Raw genomic sequence first — 17,200 nt, forward strand, 5'->3', positions numbered from 1 at the left:
ATCGCATCTAATTATACTATAACCTGGCACGTTCACTTCACTGTCTTCAATTTCAGCGGTCAATCTTGTCTCTGATAACGATATGAATGCCGGATTTACTTTCTTCATAATCTGATGTTGTATCTCATCTTTATGCGCCATCAAACTTTGCGCGTTTGTATACAATATTATTTCCGCTTCCTTCTGTAGTTGCTATTTCGCATCTTCCCAGCCGGCTCTTCTCCTCTTCTCCTCCTGTATCGCCCTTTTAAATGTTGGACATTCTGGGCTAAGGGCGTCGTGTTCATCACTTATCTTCAGGTTGTATGTTCGAATTTTAAACATACAATTTACACATTTTTTCTTTGTTGCCGTACATTCAATCGCTTTATGATTTCCCGCACATTTGTGGCATGTTTCATCTCGCGTACAGTTTTTTGCAATATGATAGTATCCCCAGCATTTAAAGCATCTTTTAACATTAATGTGATTGAATATAGGACATTTTCTCCATCCTACATTTAGTTTCCCTTTTTTTAACATCAATTCATGCGTTTCTTCATCTACTTCAATTATTATCGAACCTTCTTCTTTTTCTTTTCTTCTAAGTTGATTATTATCATTTCTTTTTTCTTTAACTATTTTCTTCACTATTCGCATTTGGAATCCATCGTTTATTGCATCAATTCTATTCTGCTTCTTGATTGTAGTTATTAAGTCATCATCATCCAATCTCATTTCTTCTTCGCTGACATTGATAATTTTTATTTTAGGCTTCATCTGCGGTGATTCCGTAACTTTGAAATTTTCTCCTAGTTTGTCCTGCACTGTGGCTTTCAGCGTTTTCATTTCTTCTCCAGTTTCACAACCCATGATCACTGTTCCCTTGCTTCCTTTTTTTAGCTTCGTTATTCCCATCGCCATGTTTTTGATATCTACCTTTTCTTTTATCAATTTTTTTGTAACTTCACTCTCTTGTTGAATCTTGGGTTTGATAATTATAACATTCTCTTTCTTTTTCTCTTTAACCGCTTCACTATAGCTCCTTTGTATTCCTCCTGTTGATCCACTTCCTTCTCCCTGTATCATTCTTTTCAGCTCTTCTAGCAATTCCTGCTTAACATTTCCCAATTCTTCACGAACTATTACCTTGACCATCATTTTAATTTCCTTCTTACATGCTGTTTCATCCTTTATTTCTTTTACAACTTTTACCAGCCAATCTATTTTTACGTCAATAGTCGATGATCCACTCGCTCCTGATATTCTATTTCCACTACTTGGCGTCGTAAACGAACCTGTAGATCCTGTAGATCCTAGCCTGTCCCTGCCGCCCCCCGCCACTGCCGATGCCTTCTTCATGTCTGCTTCACTTTCAATTGTAAATCTGTCAAATGGGCCAGAACACGGTACCAATTCTTGATTTTTATCGTAAATCCTATGCTTGCTTACACATCCTGGATGGTAAAACAGCTTAATTCGATTCACCTGATAGCAAGACTTGCATGTTACCACCTGATTTTTTATTGTCTTTTTACATGCCGAGCATCGATATTCAGCATATTCATCGTCCATGCCGATAATTATCGGCCGAAACCGCAAATATCAGCGTAAGCGATCAGTCACCTCTGTTCCACTGTCATACGTCAGCACTTTTGTGTCCACCTTTAATGTCTACCTTTCGTGTGAGACTTTGGTGTCCCAAACAGAAAATGCACTTCTCACGCCCACAAAACAGCATATCCCGGCTAGATAACACTCATGGCTAATGCCGGTCTATGCCGCTATGACTTGAATAACTTTCTATCACTCCCCGTAACTATTTAACCGTTTAAAAGTTATTACTTTTGCGGAGCGATGTTTGACATGTCTTCTCCTCCAGAGAGAGAGAGAGGGGGGGAGAGGGAGAGAGAGAGAGAGAGAGAGAGAGAGAGAGAGAGAAGGAGGGAGAGAAAAAGAAGAATGAAAATAAACGACCATAGAGAATGTCCCAAAACCATTGGGTGTTTGTTCAATAGCAAATTCTCCGGCCATTTTATAGACGATTTTTCCTTAAACGTCGAGCAAGTGATGAAAAAGAAGAAGAGCTGTTCGCAAAAATTTTGTGAACTTTGTAAACTTTGTGAAGTTAAAAAGATAATAAAATTACATTTTTTAGGTAATCTCTCAGGTAGAGACTTTTTAAATAAAATTTTAATTTGAGTTTAGTTATATATATATATATGATAAACAAAAATTGGAAACTTGCAAAAAAATGATGATCTTTTTCGACATATTTTCGACATTAGCTTTACCTTGACTTTAACAATTGGCCAAAGAATCTGCTTAGAATTAAAAACAACATCCAGTAATTTCCAGTAACATTCATAACTTTTTAATAAACAATGAGCGATGGATAAAATCTTCTGGATCTTATCCAGGACAGTGACCTTGACAACATATGTCAAGATCAAGATGGAGTTTGATTTTCTTTTGTCGATTTATACGGTATTTAATAATATTTTTGTTTATAACTTTTGAATCATTTAAAACCCACATATACGACCTTAACATGATCTTTTGGAACCACCTGCACAGTTTTATCCCAATCGAAGTGGTGCCCCATTCGGAAGGACAACCTGTTATTGTCGTCGTCGCCGTCGTCGTCGTTGTTGTTATTGTTGTCGTTGTTGTTATTATTATTATGTATACTTCTAAATATTAATTTTTTTCACACGCAAAAAAGTACACATTTAAACTAGTATAATCGAAACGGATGTTTAATTTGAATAGTACAACTCGTTTATAGAGTGGACATATGAGATATTTAAATGAAAGAATCTATTACATAAAAGAAAGAATGTTACATAATCATATTACATCAAGTAAATAAAATAATAATATAATAATAAAATAAATAAAAATATAGAAGAAAAGTAATTTTATCTGACATTTTTAATTTTAATCTAACTCTATATTTTAATCCGATCCTCTTTAACATGAAGAAAACACTGCAAATTGGAATTTTTATATTATCCTTCAATTTTTCAAACCAAAGAGATTTGACATGATGCAATTCATATAGGTATTTCGCCAATAATGCACAGTCAAAGGGATTAAATCACGTGTTACCTAGTTAAAATAATATTAGAGAAACAACCAAATCTTGATCTCTGGCTGGACCAAGTACACACCGTTGTTGCGCAACTACAACTGCATGTAATGGCCATTATACTGAGGGGAAACATTGATGCGAAGCGATAACAGCGACAGCGGTAGTGCAATATCGTAGTGTAACGGTTACCTACCCTAGAAGGGATAGAGAGGAAAAAGGAGAGTAGTCTGATTCGATTTCCTACTGTCCACGGGTTCTACCTTCTAACGTATACACATAGCGGTATATACAATGTGTATGACGTTATACACACCATTGTTCCCCGAAGAGTCTCGGAATTCATTTAGAGCCGCGACTAAACGGCTTACAGTCGCTGCTGCCCGTGGACTATAAAACTGTAAATTGCGATAGTTTTCATTGCGGTCGTCGCCACGATCATTTAGCATTACACAATCTGGCTGGCTGACAGAATTTGAGTTTTCTCACCCATTGGGAAAAACTCTTTTTTTTTTTAAATTGCGATAAGTAGTAATTGCATCGGGCGCGTGTTGTCTAATAATTGAAGAAGTTTGCGAGTGCGTTTTGTGTTTAATGAACTTGCAAATGGCAAGATAAACAAAAAGAAAATTGCTAATGGAACAATGCCATTGTCATCGAAGTAATTGCAAAGTTTCCAAAAAAAAGAAAAGAGTCGGATTTGCACAAGATAATGTCGATAAAATAGTATTTCGATAATTTGCGACAAACTATGATTTAGGATAATGATTATACAATAAATATGAGGCCGCAATGATAGATTACCTTCAACATTAAATGTACTTTGAATATGGAGAGTTTTTTTATATCTTTTTTCCTAACATTTTTTTTGTAACTCTCATTATTGAAACAACGTCAGATACAATTATGATCTATCACTATGTTCTTATACACATGTTGATATGGATATGTTTACGTTCTGTTATAAAGATAAATATGATAAATCAGCACCACAATAACATCCAATTATGGTTTATTACATTCAATTTTCATGTTTGTAATGCGGTTATATTATTCGTTAATTAAAAGCATTTTAATTATAATTAAGATCTGCAAAAAATTTACATTTCACTAATACATATATCAACAGAATCGAATTGGACACATAGACGAAAGCCAATAACGATAGCAGATGTTCAGAGTTTGGTAGCAACAGAGAACGAATTATTGACCGAGTGGCTTTTCAAGTGATTAAACTCAACAAAATATGTGCCGACGTAATGTATGCGATGTATAATATATATCTGTACAAAGAAAGCTTAATGTATCTGCGGAGAGAGTTCTTGAAATCTAAATGAGAATAGAAGCTTTAAATTCTTACTGTATTACCGCGTTTAATGAAAAATTGCACAAAAATTGTCGTTGATATTTTTTGGCAAGTCTTTTTCTATATAAATAATAATTATAGAAAAATTATGCGGTTATAATATTTATTTTTGTATACAAGATATATCCCAAAAGATAAGCTTAATTTTCAATAAATAAAAAAATTAAAAAATATAAAAAAATTTATATGCATATATTAAAATAAGCTCTAACAAGGAAATTCTGATTTTATTGAAACTTTGCACCTATGCAGAAGGAAGGGAGAAATAAATGGATGAATTCAAAAATTTCGGCTTTCAGAATCAGCTTAGAATCAACTGTTCTCAATATATCTTGAAAGTTACTCGAGATTTCAAAAAATATTTTATACAAAAGTTTTATAAGAATACTTTTTAAGAGACACGGAAATATTTCGCGCCAGGTTCACGCGAAGCCGCGGAGCACTCCGGATTGATATATATGCGAGTCGGCCAGTTGCGAGTGCCTTAGATTATCGCATCTCAATAACGGCTGAACTGAACGTATTTTTAATAGGCTTAATCGATAGCCTGGGTTTGAATTATATAATGAAAGTGTCTTTATTTTTTTTCTACACACATGTATCGGTATGAATGCAGCTAATATGATGCAAAGTCGAAATGTATAAAATTTTTATTAAGATACATCTCCGTCGTCATCGCCCTATTTGTGTATACATGTATACAACACATGCAAAGAAATATAGTGGTATCACGCTACGCGCATATACAATACATGTACACAACACATGCAATATGCAAATGTATCGGTTGACGCGCTTGACAAAAGATTGCGCTTGCAATGCTCTTAAATTTGACAAGTAAATGAATTTGATAAGTAAATGAACAGTAAAAAAGGTTAACGGTAGTGTCTCACGCCAAGTCACGCGTAACCAAATTCACGCGCATAAAGCTAGTTTCCCACGATACGATTTTTCATGCAAGTTTACTTGCGACTGCTGTCAGACACCGTACAGGCTATGCAGCGAGAAAAGTTGTTTGCTGTGAGTAGCGCTGTGTGTAGCGCTGACGGTTTTCGTTGATAGAAGGAGTGCTATTTTTTCTGTGTATTTTGTTGCTACAGGCATTGTAAACAGCTAATGAGAACTAACGACTAGATCATGTGATAAAGTTGATACGATCTTGTTGTTTTTTTTAGTTATCATTGTGTGTAATTTTTTCATCCAAAGTCTTCTTCGTCGTGTTTCATGACGGTTTCGTTCCAATTCTAAAATTAGCAAAAGAAAAAGTGCTAAACTTTTCCTGCAGACAGCGTCCATTTGTCAAAATTTTTTTTTGAGGAGCAGCGCACAAATTATCGTCCGTTTCATCCGCTAAGCTAGCTTTGCATCTCGCTCCGTGTGAAGCAAAAACCTGCAGCACGCCGAGCTTAGCTTTATGCAATGTAAAGTGCAGGGCAGTAAGCAGCAAATCATGTATGCTATCCAACACGAAAAATCGCATTGTGGGAAACGGGCTTAAGAGTATGGGCCGTGGCACATAGAAAAACTTAAGCAACAAGACTTAAAACTTAAGAATTTCATCCATACGGACTTTTCAGCGTTGTTTACGTTTCAATATGGCTTATTGTTCGACCATGATTGGTCAATTTGCTTACTGCTTACAATTAGTTTTAAGTCTTACTGTTTATGTTTTTCTATATGCTACGGCCCTATCGCGGAATAGTGCAAAGATGAAAAGTGATTTTTTCTAATCGATATCGTATTGGGCAAAATTAGATTATATTAAGATTATCAAGGACAAATTAATAAGAATTTATTTTGTAAATTAATGAATTTTATTTTTGATTTTAGAATATAAATTGTGGATAAATTTGAAAATGGATATAATGAATCTGACATCTCCTTTGAGGGTAACATGAATTTAGCTGACAAGAAAGCAGATGATGTACATATAAAATAGCTTATTAAATGGGCTTATTAAATTCAATACACTTTCAAGAAAGAAGAAACAAAATCAAGATTTACAAAATATTCTATAAGTATGATAAGAAGGAATAAACAACTTATGTTATTGGATAAATTTAAACAGGTTTAAATTTTTATCTTTCTTAATACAATGTTATTATACATAACACTGCTGCAACCAGACTTGAATATTTTAATAGTATAAATAGTATTTTTTTCATTAAGCTTTTAATATTTTATATGCATTGCATTGTTTCTCAAAGTATATGGTATAATACAAGATTTAATTTTTTTTAAGCATGAGTTACTTTATATAATGGCCTAGTTTACATAAATATACTTTAACACGTATTAAATAATACGTTGACCAATCATAGTCATTCCTTTAAATTAAAGAATGGGACGGCTATAATTAGACAGTATAGTATTTAATACGTATTAAAATACAATATATTGGTATAAACTAGGACAATATCTGTTTTTTACACAGTGGATTATTTATTTACATTAAAATTTGAAACAACAAATGTCTGTTTTTTTATGCATTGGAATATTTTACTTTAAAATGTTTGTTTTTTTACACACTAGAGTATTTTGCATTAATATCTATATTTTACTTTTCTATCCACTGAAGTATTTTGCATTAATTTCTATACACGAACATTATGAAACATTAATGCCAATTTTTTTCTACCCGTTATATGTTTACTTTATACATTCGTTTTCTTATTTAATTAATATTTTAACTACAATAATATTTTGATACATACCGTATGATACACCGGAGTATTAATGCTTTTTTCTATGCATTATATTTATTTTTCATTTATTCTCATATTGTTTATATTCATATTATAATCATCCTGCTTTCCATATTAGATATATTCTCAGCATCTTAAAATTTCTATTGCGAATCATCTTCTTCATTGTCTAATTTATCCTCACTTTGTTCTAATATAATTTCAATCTCTTCATGTTCCATATTTTCTGCAGAGCTTTTGTTGATTAAAACTTTATAATGCTATGTTAATAAATCTATATTGTTTATAAAACATATAGAATTAAAATAAAAACACTTTTTTTGTTCAAATATTTTTACAATATTATTGATTGATTCATTTGCGTTCTACAATATATACGGTTACAATTGCCAATTTCTAATTTTATTTTATTACTTTTAAAATATTTTTTATATTGCAAACTCAAGCTGTTGATTGAAGCCTATTAAAAATTTGATTGCTTTACACGTTATTAAAATAATGTATAGTAAAAAAAGAATGATATAATCCCTAAAAATTTACCTTTTTTAAAAAAGGTAAAAAAGACGCCAAGTATACACGCTGGTTGTGAAAAACTGTTATATGTATTTATAAAACAGTATTACTATAATTTAATCTACACAAAATCATGTTATTATAAATTATTGAAAATAAAAACTTATAAAAATAATTTAACAAAAAAAGTTGTACAAATATATTCTACAAAAATAATGATATAAAGAATTGCGCCAACTGAAAAAAAATTTGTTATAGAATTTTCTTATTTTATTATTTCCAATATTAAAAAAAAATATATTTAATAAATCGCAATACAATTAAAGTAGTAGGGCGTATAACTAAAATAGAAGAGTTATTTTATAATTAACTAAATGCACAATATATACACAATATATCACAATATATCTAACGTTTTGAGATATATTTATTGAAAAAAAATTTCTCATAAATTCTAAGTCGCACAAAACAAACTTACACCAAAGCAAAGTATAAAAACTTAGCGTGCCCGAATCGCATTAAAACATATTGTCCCAGATTTATTTGCATTAAGACGTGTACATTTTATAAATATATACATTATTTCGTAATATGCAAGGTATCCCGCAACGTGATGTCCACACTGAAACTGTGTGGTGAAACTGTCTTTTGTCATTTTAAGTTAAAAAGTCTTAATACACATATGCCCTAAAGTCGATTGTTTCAAAGTTATAATGAAAAAACAAAATTGCATAAAATAAGAACAATATTATTTATTAAAGATAATATTATTTATTGATAATTAAACAATAATTTACTTTATAAATTACTTTATAAATTGTGATCACCATTTTGGTCTACACACACTTCTGCTCTTTGAATTATTGATGTTGTAGAACGCAAAAGAAGTTCCGCATCATTACGTATATTTTACAAGCGTTTGTTATTTTATTTAATAACTGCTTTATTGATTGGCTTATCCGCATAGAGTAGAGATTTCATGTGCCCCCACAAAAAATAATTCAGAGGAGATAGATCAGATCTTGCAGGCCAATTTATTGGATCTCCCCGGCCAATCCAGCGCTTAGGAAATTTTTCATTTAGATATCTCGTAACAATTCTGCTAAAGTGAGGTGGTGCTCCATCTTGTTGAAACCACATTTGTGTTCTGATGTTTGTGAAAGGAGATCTTCAAGAAGTTCGGGCAACTGTTCTTGTAATAAATGCAAATATCGTTCAGCATGTAAATGATCTTCAATAATGATGGGCTTTATTAGACAATTACCGATTATACCGCACCAGATGTTTACTAAAAATCGATTTTGAAAATGTGTTTCAGTAATAGCATGAAGATTTTCTTCTCGTGATGCCCAAACGTATGAGTTTCTATTATTTGTAATGCCGTTTCTCGTAAAAGTAGCTTCGTCGGTAAATAAAATTTTTGTATGAATTTGCCGATTTCTTAAAAGCCAGTGACAAAATGACGCGTGCAGGATAATCATTTGATTGAAGAGCTTGAACATTCATAAAATGAAATGGGTATAAATCATAATCACGCAGTATTTTCCAAATTCTCGTTTTAGAGGCGTTAGTTTGTGCCTTCTGATACTAATAGTAGGAGTTCTGTTCACCATTGCTCCACAGTATCGCATTCTCGATTTGACGATGCCACCGTAATGATCTTTCAAGATTTTTATTTGGGATCTTACCAGTAAATTTAATGCTTCGGTGGACATTGCTAAAAACTCTTCGATCTGGTACTCTGCGATTAGGAAACCGTCGGTAATATTCTGTTACTGCTGCACGTGCGTTACCATTATAGAAACCATAAATAAAATGAATATCGGCATATTTCTTCATTGGAAAATGTACTCATAATTGGTAGGTAAGAGAAATTTCTAAGCTATGTTTATGCGATGTTTTCACTTAAAACGACAGTCTTGCTTACTTGCTTATTGCTTACATGAGGCATATGTCAATGCGATAAATAGGCTGCCGAAAGTATGACTTGCGATTCCGAATGTTTGTATACAATGCCCTAGACACACCACAGACATTATACAGGATATTCGAAAAGAATGGGATCCCCTATGATCTCCAGAAGCACGCGCTTTCACAGAAAAAGACGCAAACAAAAGTTGTAGAGATCATAAAGGACTATCTTTTGACCTTGAATTTGACTTTGAACTTGACCTCGATGGTCAATTGAAGGTCAACTTTGTTTTCTTAAATGGAAACCCGCATTTTTTATTGCATATTCTTGTAGCTTATCTCAAGAGCTTTCCAAAACACTATAATGAAGTATTTTTTCATTAAGTACTTTTTGAATCATTTTATATTTTAATCTGACTTATTTTGATATAAAAAATAAAATATCTTGTAAACTACAATATTTAGTTTTAGATAATCTTATTGTAATACTTTTATGTATTAAATAATGAGACAAATCAATCGGTATAAAAAAAATTGTTTTTAAAAAAAAGTATGTAATTATTTACAATGTATTTTTTTTAACAATTATTTGTTTTTTCTTTACACTAATTGATTTGACTCATTATTCTGAACATAAAAATATTACGGTAAGATTATCGAAAACTAAATATTTTATAAGATACTTTAATTTTTATATTAAAATTTGTCAGATTAAAATATAAAATAACTCAAAAAGTACTTAATGAAAAAATACTTGATTATTGTGTTTTGAAAAGCTCTCGAGATAAGCTACAAGAACATGCAATAAAAACAGGGTTTCCATTTAAAAAATCAAAGTTGACCTTCAATTGATCTTCAAATTTGACACCAAGATCAAGATGAAAATCACCATCAGATGACCCCCTTTGAGCAATAACTTTTGTATGAAACATTTTTCTCTACGACCGCTCCCTACAAATTTACGAGGGGTGATAGATTAAAATGGGATACCCTGTATATATATTCATATATACATACTTTAATGTCGAAATAACTCACACACACATCCTGTATATATATATAATATATACAAAGTGTCCCATTTTAAAGGACCCACTCAAATATCTCAGAAACACTGCGTTAAATCGAAAAATGTTTCAAACAAAAGTTGTGTGGCTTCAAGAGGGCCATAAGATGGTGACAATGATTTGACCTTAGAAAATCATTTGAAGGTCATGTGAAGGTCAACTTTAAAATCTTAAATAGAAACCCCCATTTTTTATTTAGTATTCTTATAGCTGACATCGAGAGCTTTCCAAAACACTATAATAAAGTATTTTTTCATTAAGTACTTTTTGAGTTATTTTATATTTTAATCTGACATATTTTGATATAAAAAATAAAATATTTCGTAAAATATTTAGTTTTTGATAATCTTACCGTAATACTTCTACGTACAGAATAATAAGACAAATTAATTAGTACCAAAAAAAACAAATAATTGTTTAAAAAAATACATTGTAAATAATTTTCTTAAAAACAATTTTTTTTTATACTAATTAATTTGTCTCATTATTCTGTACATAGAAGTATTACGGTAAGATTATTAAAAACTAAATATTTTACGAGATATTTTATTTTTTATATCAAAATATGTCAGATTAAGATATAAAATAACCCAAAAAGGACTTAACGAAAACATATTTTATTATAGAATTTTGAAAAGATCTTGACAAGGACTATAAAAATATGCAATAAAAAATATAAGTTTCAATTTTAAAAACTCAATGTGATCTTGATATGACTTTAACAATGCCATCCAAGGTCTAACTAATATTCCTATCTCCTTTCTCCTTCAGAACCAAACAACTTTTGTCTAAAAAGTTTCCTTCTAAAACTTACAGGTTTTGAGATATTTGCGTGTATTTATTTAAATGACCTCTTCTGTATATATATATATGTTCTGTATAGTTCGTTATTTTTTTATTGAAAAATTGTTTATGATTACACGTGGCGAAGAAAGGGCTCCGCTTCTCCCCCTTGCACTCCCCATTCCGAAAAAATTTTAATTAACCCAAACTTATTTTCAGTTTTAAAAGTAAAGTTGGGTTAGGTTAGATTTTTTCGGGGTGGGGGTACAGGGAGAAGAACGGAGCCTTCTCCTCGCCCATGCATTCAATAAATATTTTTTAAGACAAGACTCAGAAATTCGTATAGTTGCATATTAAAAACTGTTAACAAACTGCGAGAAATAGGCAGAATATATTATTGACAAAATATCCATGACTGCGTACCTATCCCGTAAATATAAACAAACACTTTTTTCACGTCTGTTCTATAACAATTACAACGTTCGAACTTTACTTTTCCTAATATTACTTTATAATACCCGAGAAAAAGCATTGAAACTGTGAAACTTTAATTTGTTATATCTCCGAAACCAATGCCATTCTCAATTTATCTCTTACGGGGAATTACTCAGAAGAACCTCCCCTACAACATATTTAAGTAACGATAAAATCGGAGGTATGTTATCTTTTATACAGTTTTACTTTAGTTTGATATAAAATAATATTTTTGATTATGAAATTAAATTATATTATATACAGAAAATCTTTATTATAACTCATAAATTAATTATTAATTTTATATTTTGAAAGACTAAAAGTATGCTTTGTGTGTATGTGTGTGCACAATGTCAAATTTATGAATTACGAAACATATTAAATTTATTAACTTTTGATATAGCTAATCCGCCCAGGTTTTCCTTAATATCAAAGCGTATTTCTATCATAACGCGTAAAAATTCAGGCTAGAAAGCTTTCACCACCTCAACAATTTTTTCAAACGTGATACACATCTATCCTCTATCTCTAATCATCGTTACTCACACAATAATTCATCTAATCCGATTGCCTCGAAGGCAAAACCCGATAATTGAGTCCAACATGCAAGGGCAGATTACAACAAGCGAAAAATTTTCTCAGAGGCTCTCGAACTCTCTCTCCTCTTATGCCAAACCCGAGTCCTTAATTTCGATTTTCAAGATTGTTTGAAAGTGTCTCGCTTACCGTTTCCAAGTGAAATGCCCTCTTTTTGTATATCGTCTTTTAGATGAACTTGATTTCTTGTCCTCTTATCTTTACTGTCCTGATAGCACTGAGCTCCTTATCAAGGCCACCGTCGAAACTGACTCGATGGCGACGACGACGACAGCGACGACGACGACGACGACAACGATGACAACGGACGACCACCGCCACGATGCGTCTGTCTCGTGAATGCGCAATGCAGACCAAACCCAGGAATAGCCGCGCCGCGACGTGTAAGAGAGAGGTTGGAGAACCGCCCTCTTCTCTACTTTCCACGAGAGAGAAACAGCATTCGGTCACCTCTTGTCAGTCCAACTTTCGAACAAACAAAGATATACACATCAACAATCCATTTATGGACATACGCGTAAGAATAATATAGTGTAGAGAGAACTCACACTCTGTATTAAATTACCATAAATAAATAAATAAATAAATATATATATATATATATATATATATATATATATATATAATTTTTTAAAATTAAATATCACAAAAATATAATATAATAAAATATATAAGTAAATATGGGAACTTATGCTGTGGAAAATAATACTTATATATTAAAGTATTCTTTTAAAAATACGATCTTAATTGCAACATATATACATATATGTTGCGTGTGCGAATCAATATCGATCGATCTCGCATCGTCATTCTCACACCAACATTTGCGCCGGAAATAACGAGACACTTCTAACGAAAAGAAAAGTACTATGGAACTTTAATAATTAATTGATTGACGCAGAATAGAATATTGATAGAAAATATAATGACAATTATAAGACATCGAAAAAATGCGTCCGCATGATAAGACAGCGCACAGTGTTACGAAAATCAATATACTCGTATATTTACAGGATATCTGATATTTACCACATCACCTCTTTGCAGATAGAGCAGGTGAAAACGAGGAGAAAAATCCTTTACTATTATGCGATTTTCACAATAATTATTGAGAAACTAATTTTAAAAAATCGGCCAATTCGCAAGAGTGTTAGCGCGCAGCAAGAAAAAGTGATCCATTGATATGTGAAGTACATCTTCAACGACCTCACAAAATTTTTTAAAAGTTCATATATTTTATATATTTTAAGACGTAGAAAACGAATCCGTTGAAGAAAATAAGCGCTCTCGTTTCATTTTTTTCAATTGCAACTAAAATTTGGTTCAGGTTAGATTAGGTTATATTTTCCGGAAGTGGAGCTACCCTGTAGGGAGGGAGGAATCCGCCATTGTGTTCATGCATACAATATGTTCGAAAAGTCCCAGACCATTTGTTTTTTTCGAAAAATTCGCATCGGACAAAAAATGTTTGGGACAAAAGTTGTTTCGAGGGGGCCATAAGATGATACCATTGGTTTGACCTTAAAGAGTAATTTGAAGGTCACATAAAAGTCACATTAAATTTTTTAAACGGAATGCTATACTTTTTATTGCATATTCTTGTTTTACAAAACGCTATAATAAAGTATTTTTACATTAAGTACTTTTTGAGTTATTTTATATTTTAACCTACATAATTTGAATATCAACATATTTTGTTATTAAAACAAAAATATTTCGTAAAATATTTAGTTTTCAATAATCTTACCGTAATACTTTTATATACAAAATAATGAGACAAATCAATTAGTTTAAAAAAAATTGGTATAAAAAAATAATTGTTTTTAAAAAGTATGTAATTATTTACAATGTATTTTTTTAAACAATTATTAGTTTTTTTACATTAATTGATTTGTCTCATTATTTTATACATAAAAGTATTACGGTAAGATTATTGAAAACTAAATATTTTAGAAGATATTTTATTAACATGGAAAAGTGGATGAAAGAACTAGTGGAGGAGTAAGGGGAATAAGCAATGAATTAAGACTATGGAGAGAAGAAAAAGAGAGAGGAAGGTCAACAACAACGACAGAGGCAAGAGAGGGCGTCAGAGGACCGAGATGGATCGAGCAGGTCGTGAATCGATACGGAAACGAGAGCTAAAAGAAGGAAGAGTGACGCAATAGAAGCTAGGTTAGGTGAAAGGTAGCGGATAGAAAAGCTGGAAAGGACAAAGTGCGTTGTAGAGCATAAGGATGAAGGAGGAAAAGGAGCGTGAGGATCAAAGGGGAAGAACAAGAGAGAGGGAAAAGGAAAGCGGTGTAGTAAAGCGTTGTGTAAAGCGTTAGGTTAGGTATAGGCGCGTCAGTTGTAAGAGCGGAAATGTAAGAAAATGAAATATATTTGGAAATTTGTAAAATGTAAGAGTATAAAATTGCAACCCCATTGGGGAGTCAATAAAAACATACATACATACATACATACAAGATATTTTATTTTTTTATCATTTTTGACATATCAAAATATGTCAGATTAAAATATAAAATAACTCAAAAAGTACTTAATGAAAAAAATACTTTATTATAATGTTTTGAAAAACTCTGGAGATAAGCTACAAGAATACGCAATAAAAAATGGGGAACTCCATTTAAGAAAACATAAATCATATTGACCTTACCTTGAAAAGGTCACTCAAGGCCAGGTCCATATTTTTATCATGTGGCTCCCTCAAAACCCAACAACTTTTGTCTAAAACATTTTTTCATCCGACCACTTTCTGGGATGTTAATCGGGGTGCACAATTAAAATGAAACACCCTGTGTAATCATTGATAAAATAAATAAAATTACTAATTTAATAAATCGATCAATATAAATTTATTCTTCTCTATAAATTATCCCATATAAAAATTAATTTATATTAGAAATATTTACTGGATATTTTCAATGTACATTAGGGATATCCATGAATGTGTAGGAAATATCTATTAGACATACTTTAAATATTCAAATATCCGCAATACGAGATCTTATAAATATCCACAAGATATATGTAGGTCAATATTTACAGGATATCCACATCAGTATTCAATGGTATGTAGATATCCATTACATGTTGGTTAAATTTTGGTCACAAAATAACTAATTAAATGTTTTAAGTTAGGTCTCATAAGACCTGAACATAACGTCGATATGTCTCATTTATGGGACATCATTTTCTAACGTTTGTTTGATGGAAAATCTAAGATCTATTACAGTAATAATATATAATAAAACACTGATGTAATATATATTATAGGTTTGATATCATTTAATTTATAAAATTAAAGATTTTATTTATATGGAAGTTAATTTCTATTTTATATTTTCAGTAGATAATGACGAACGATAATTGTAGATAATGATTTTCACTTATTCGGATAAAAATTGTCCCAAGTGAAAATCGGAAATTTATCTATCTCATTTTGTAAAAATCAATTCAATATCTGAATTCCTCGGTATGAGAATTGTATCAGAAAATAAACTAATAGAAATAATTATGATGTTATAACCGCATTGTGCAGGCTTTATATACGTTCATGACAAAAATTTGAATACAAGTATGGAAAGTGAATAGTGCGCCGCATAGCGGTAAGTAAATGAACACGTAAATCTCTAATAAATATCTTTCATAGTTTCTTGGTAGACATAGATATGTGGATAACATGTGAATATCTAATGAATATTTTCGATAGTTACTTGATGAACATGGATAGATGGATAACACATGTATATTTAGTAGATATCTTTGGTAGTTATTTGGTAGACATGGATATATGGATAACACATGTATATCTAGTGGATATCTTTGGTAGCTTTTTGATATCCTCGGTAATTATTTGAGAGATATAGATATTTCATTCATCTATTAGATGTCTACTTATCTACTAACTAATTATAGTTATCCATGGTAGACATAAAATAGATATACAGATACTCACTAGATATCTATTCGATATTTTGTTCTGTATGAGTATAGAGTATACTATATAATATAATTATTAATGAAATTAATATAACTACTCTAATAAATTACCATGATACTCAACCAAATAATAAATAAAATTCTATATTAATTGAATTAAAACTAATCAATAATCATTTTATTGTACTATCTAAATCTATAAAATAAAAATAAAATCTTATAAATATAAATAAATATAATAAATTAATAAATTATTGTCTAAGATAAAAATTATTTTCTTAATTCCATAAATTAATATTTTATTAATAGATTACTTAAACTTTAAATTAAAATAATAAACATGAATTCAAAATTAACAAAATTAATGATTTAATATGAATTATTAAATTATATAATTTTTTAAGTAAATATACCCAGATAGCAAAATGTTAGCAGAATGCGCGCAGATTGGCAACAAATTTAATCAGAATCCCACAAAACCATAGCCATCTATGTCCACATTAAGCTCGCGTTTTATCGACAAAGCCTACTAACAGGCAATGTGAGCAGATTGGCAGCAGAAACCGTGCAGAGCCTACATATATAACTTGGCGGCAGATTAACGGTAGAAACCGAGCAGATCCTGCACACATAACCTGAGAGCAGATTGACAGCAGAAATCGAGCAGATTCTGTATATAATCAGCTATATAAATGAACTGGACGCGCATTGGCTTTTTAATAATCCCTGACCTATACTACTATATATTTAAATGTATTTTTTTTATTTT

The 17,200-nt window shown here is 31.0% G+C and overlaps 1 protein-coding gene across 1 annotated transcript in view; it reads right to left on the reverse strand.

The window, feature by feature from the left end:
• Positions 1-12,833, reverse strand: part of LOC138943228 (uncharacterized protein CG3556) — a 104,981-nt gene extending 92,148 nt beyond the window's left edge. The window contains exon 1 of the mRNA XM_070313837.1: positions 12,616-12,833. The gene's annotated coding sequence lies outside the window, so the exon portion shown is untranslated. The remainder of the gene's footprint in view (positions 1-12,615) is intronic.
• Positions 12,834-17,200: the final 4,367 nt, after the last annotated feature.

Source organism: Polyergus mexicanus, unplaced genomic scaffold (genome assembly GCF_030449975.1).
Source record: "Polyergus mexicanus isolate NDT 795.1 unplaced genomic scaffold, iyPolMexi1.0 SCAF_25, whole genome shotgun sequence".
NCBI classification, from domain to species: domain Eukaryota; kingdom Metazoa; phylum Arthropoda; class Insecta; order Hymenoptera; family Formicidae; genus Polyergus; species Polyergus mexicanus.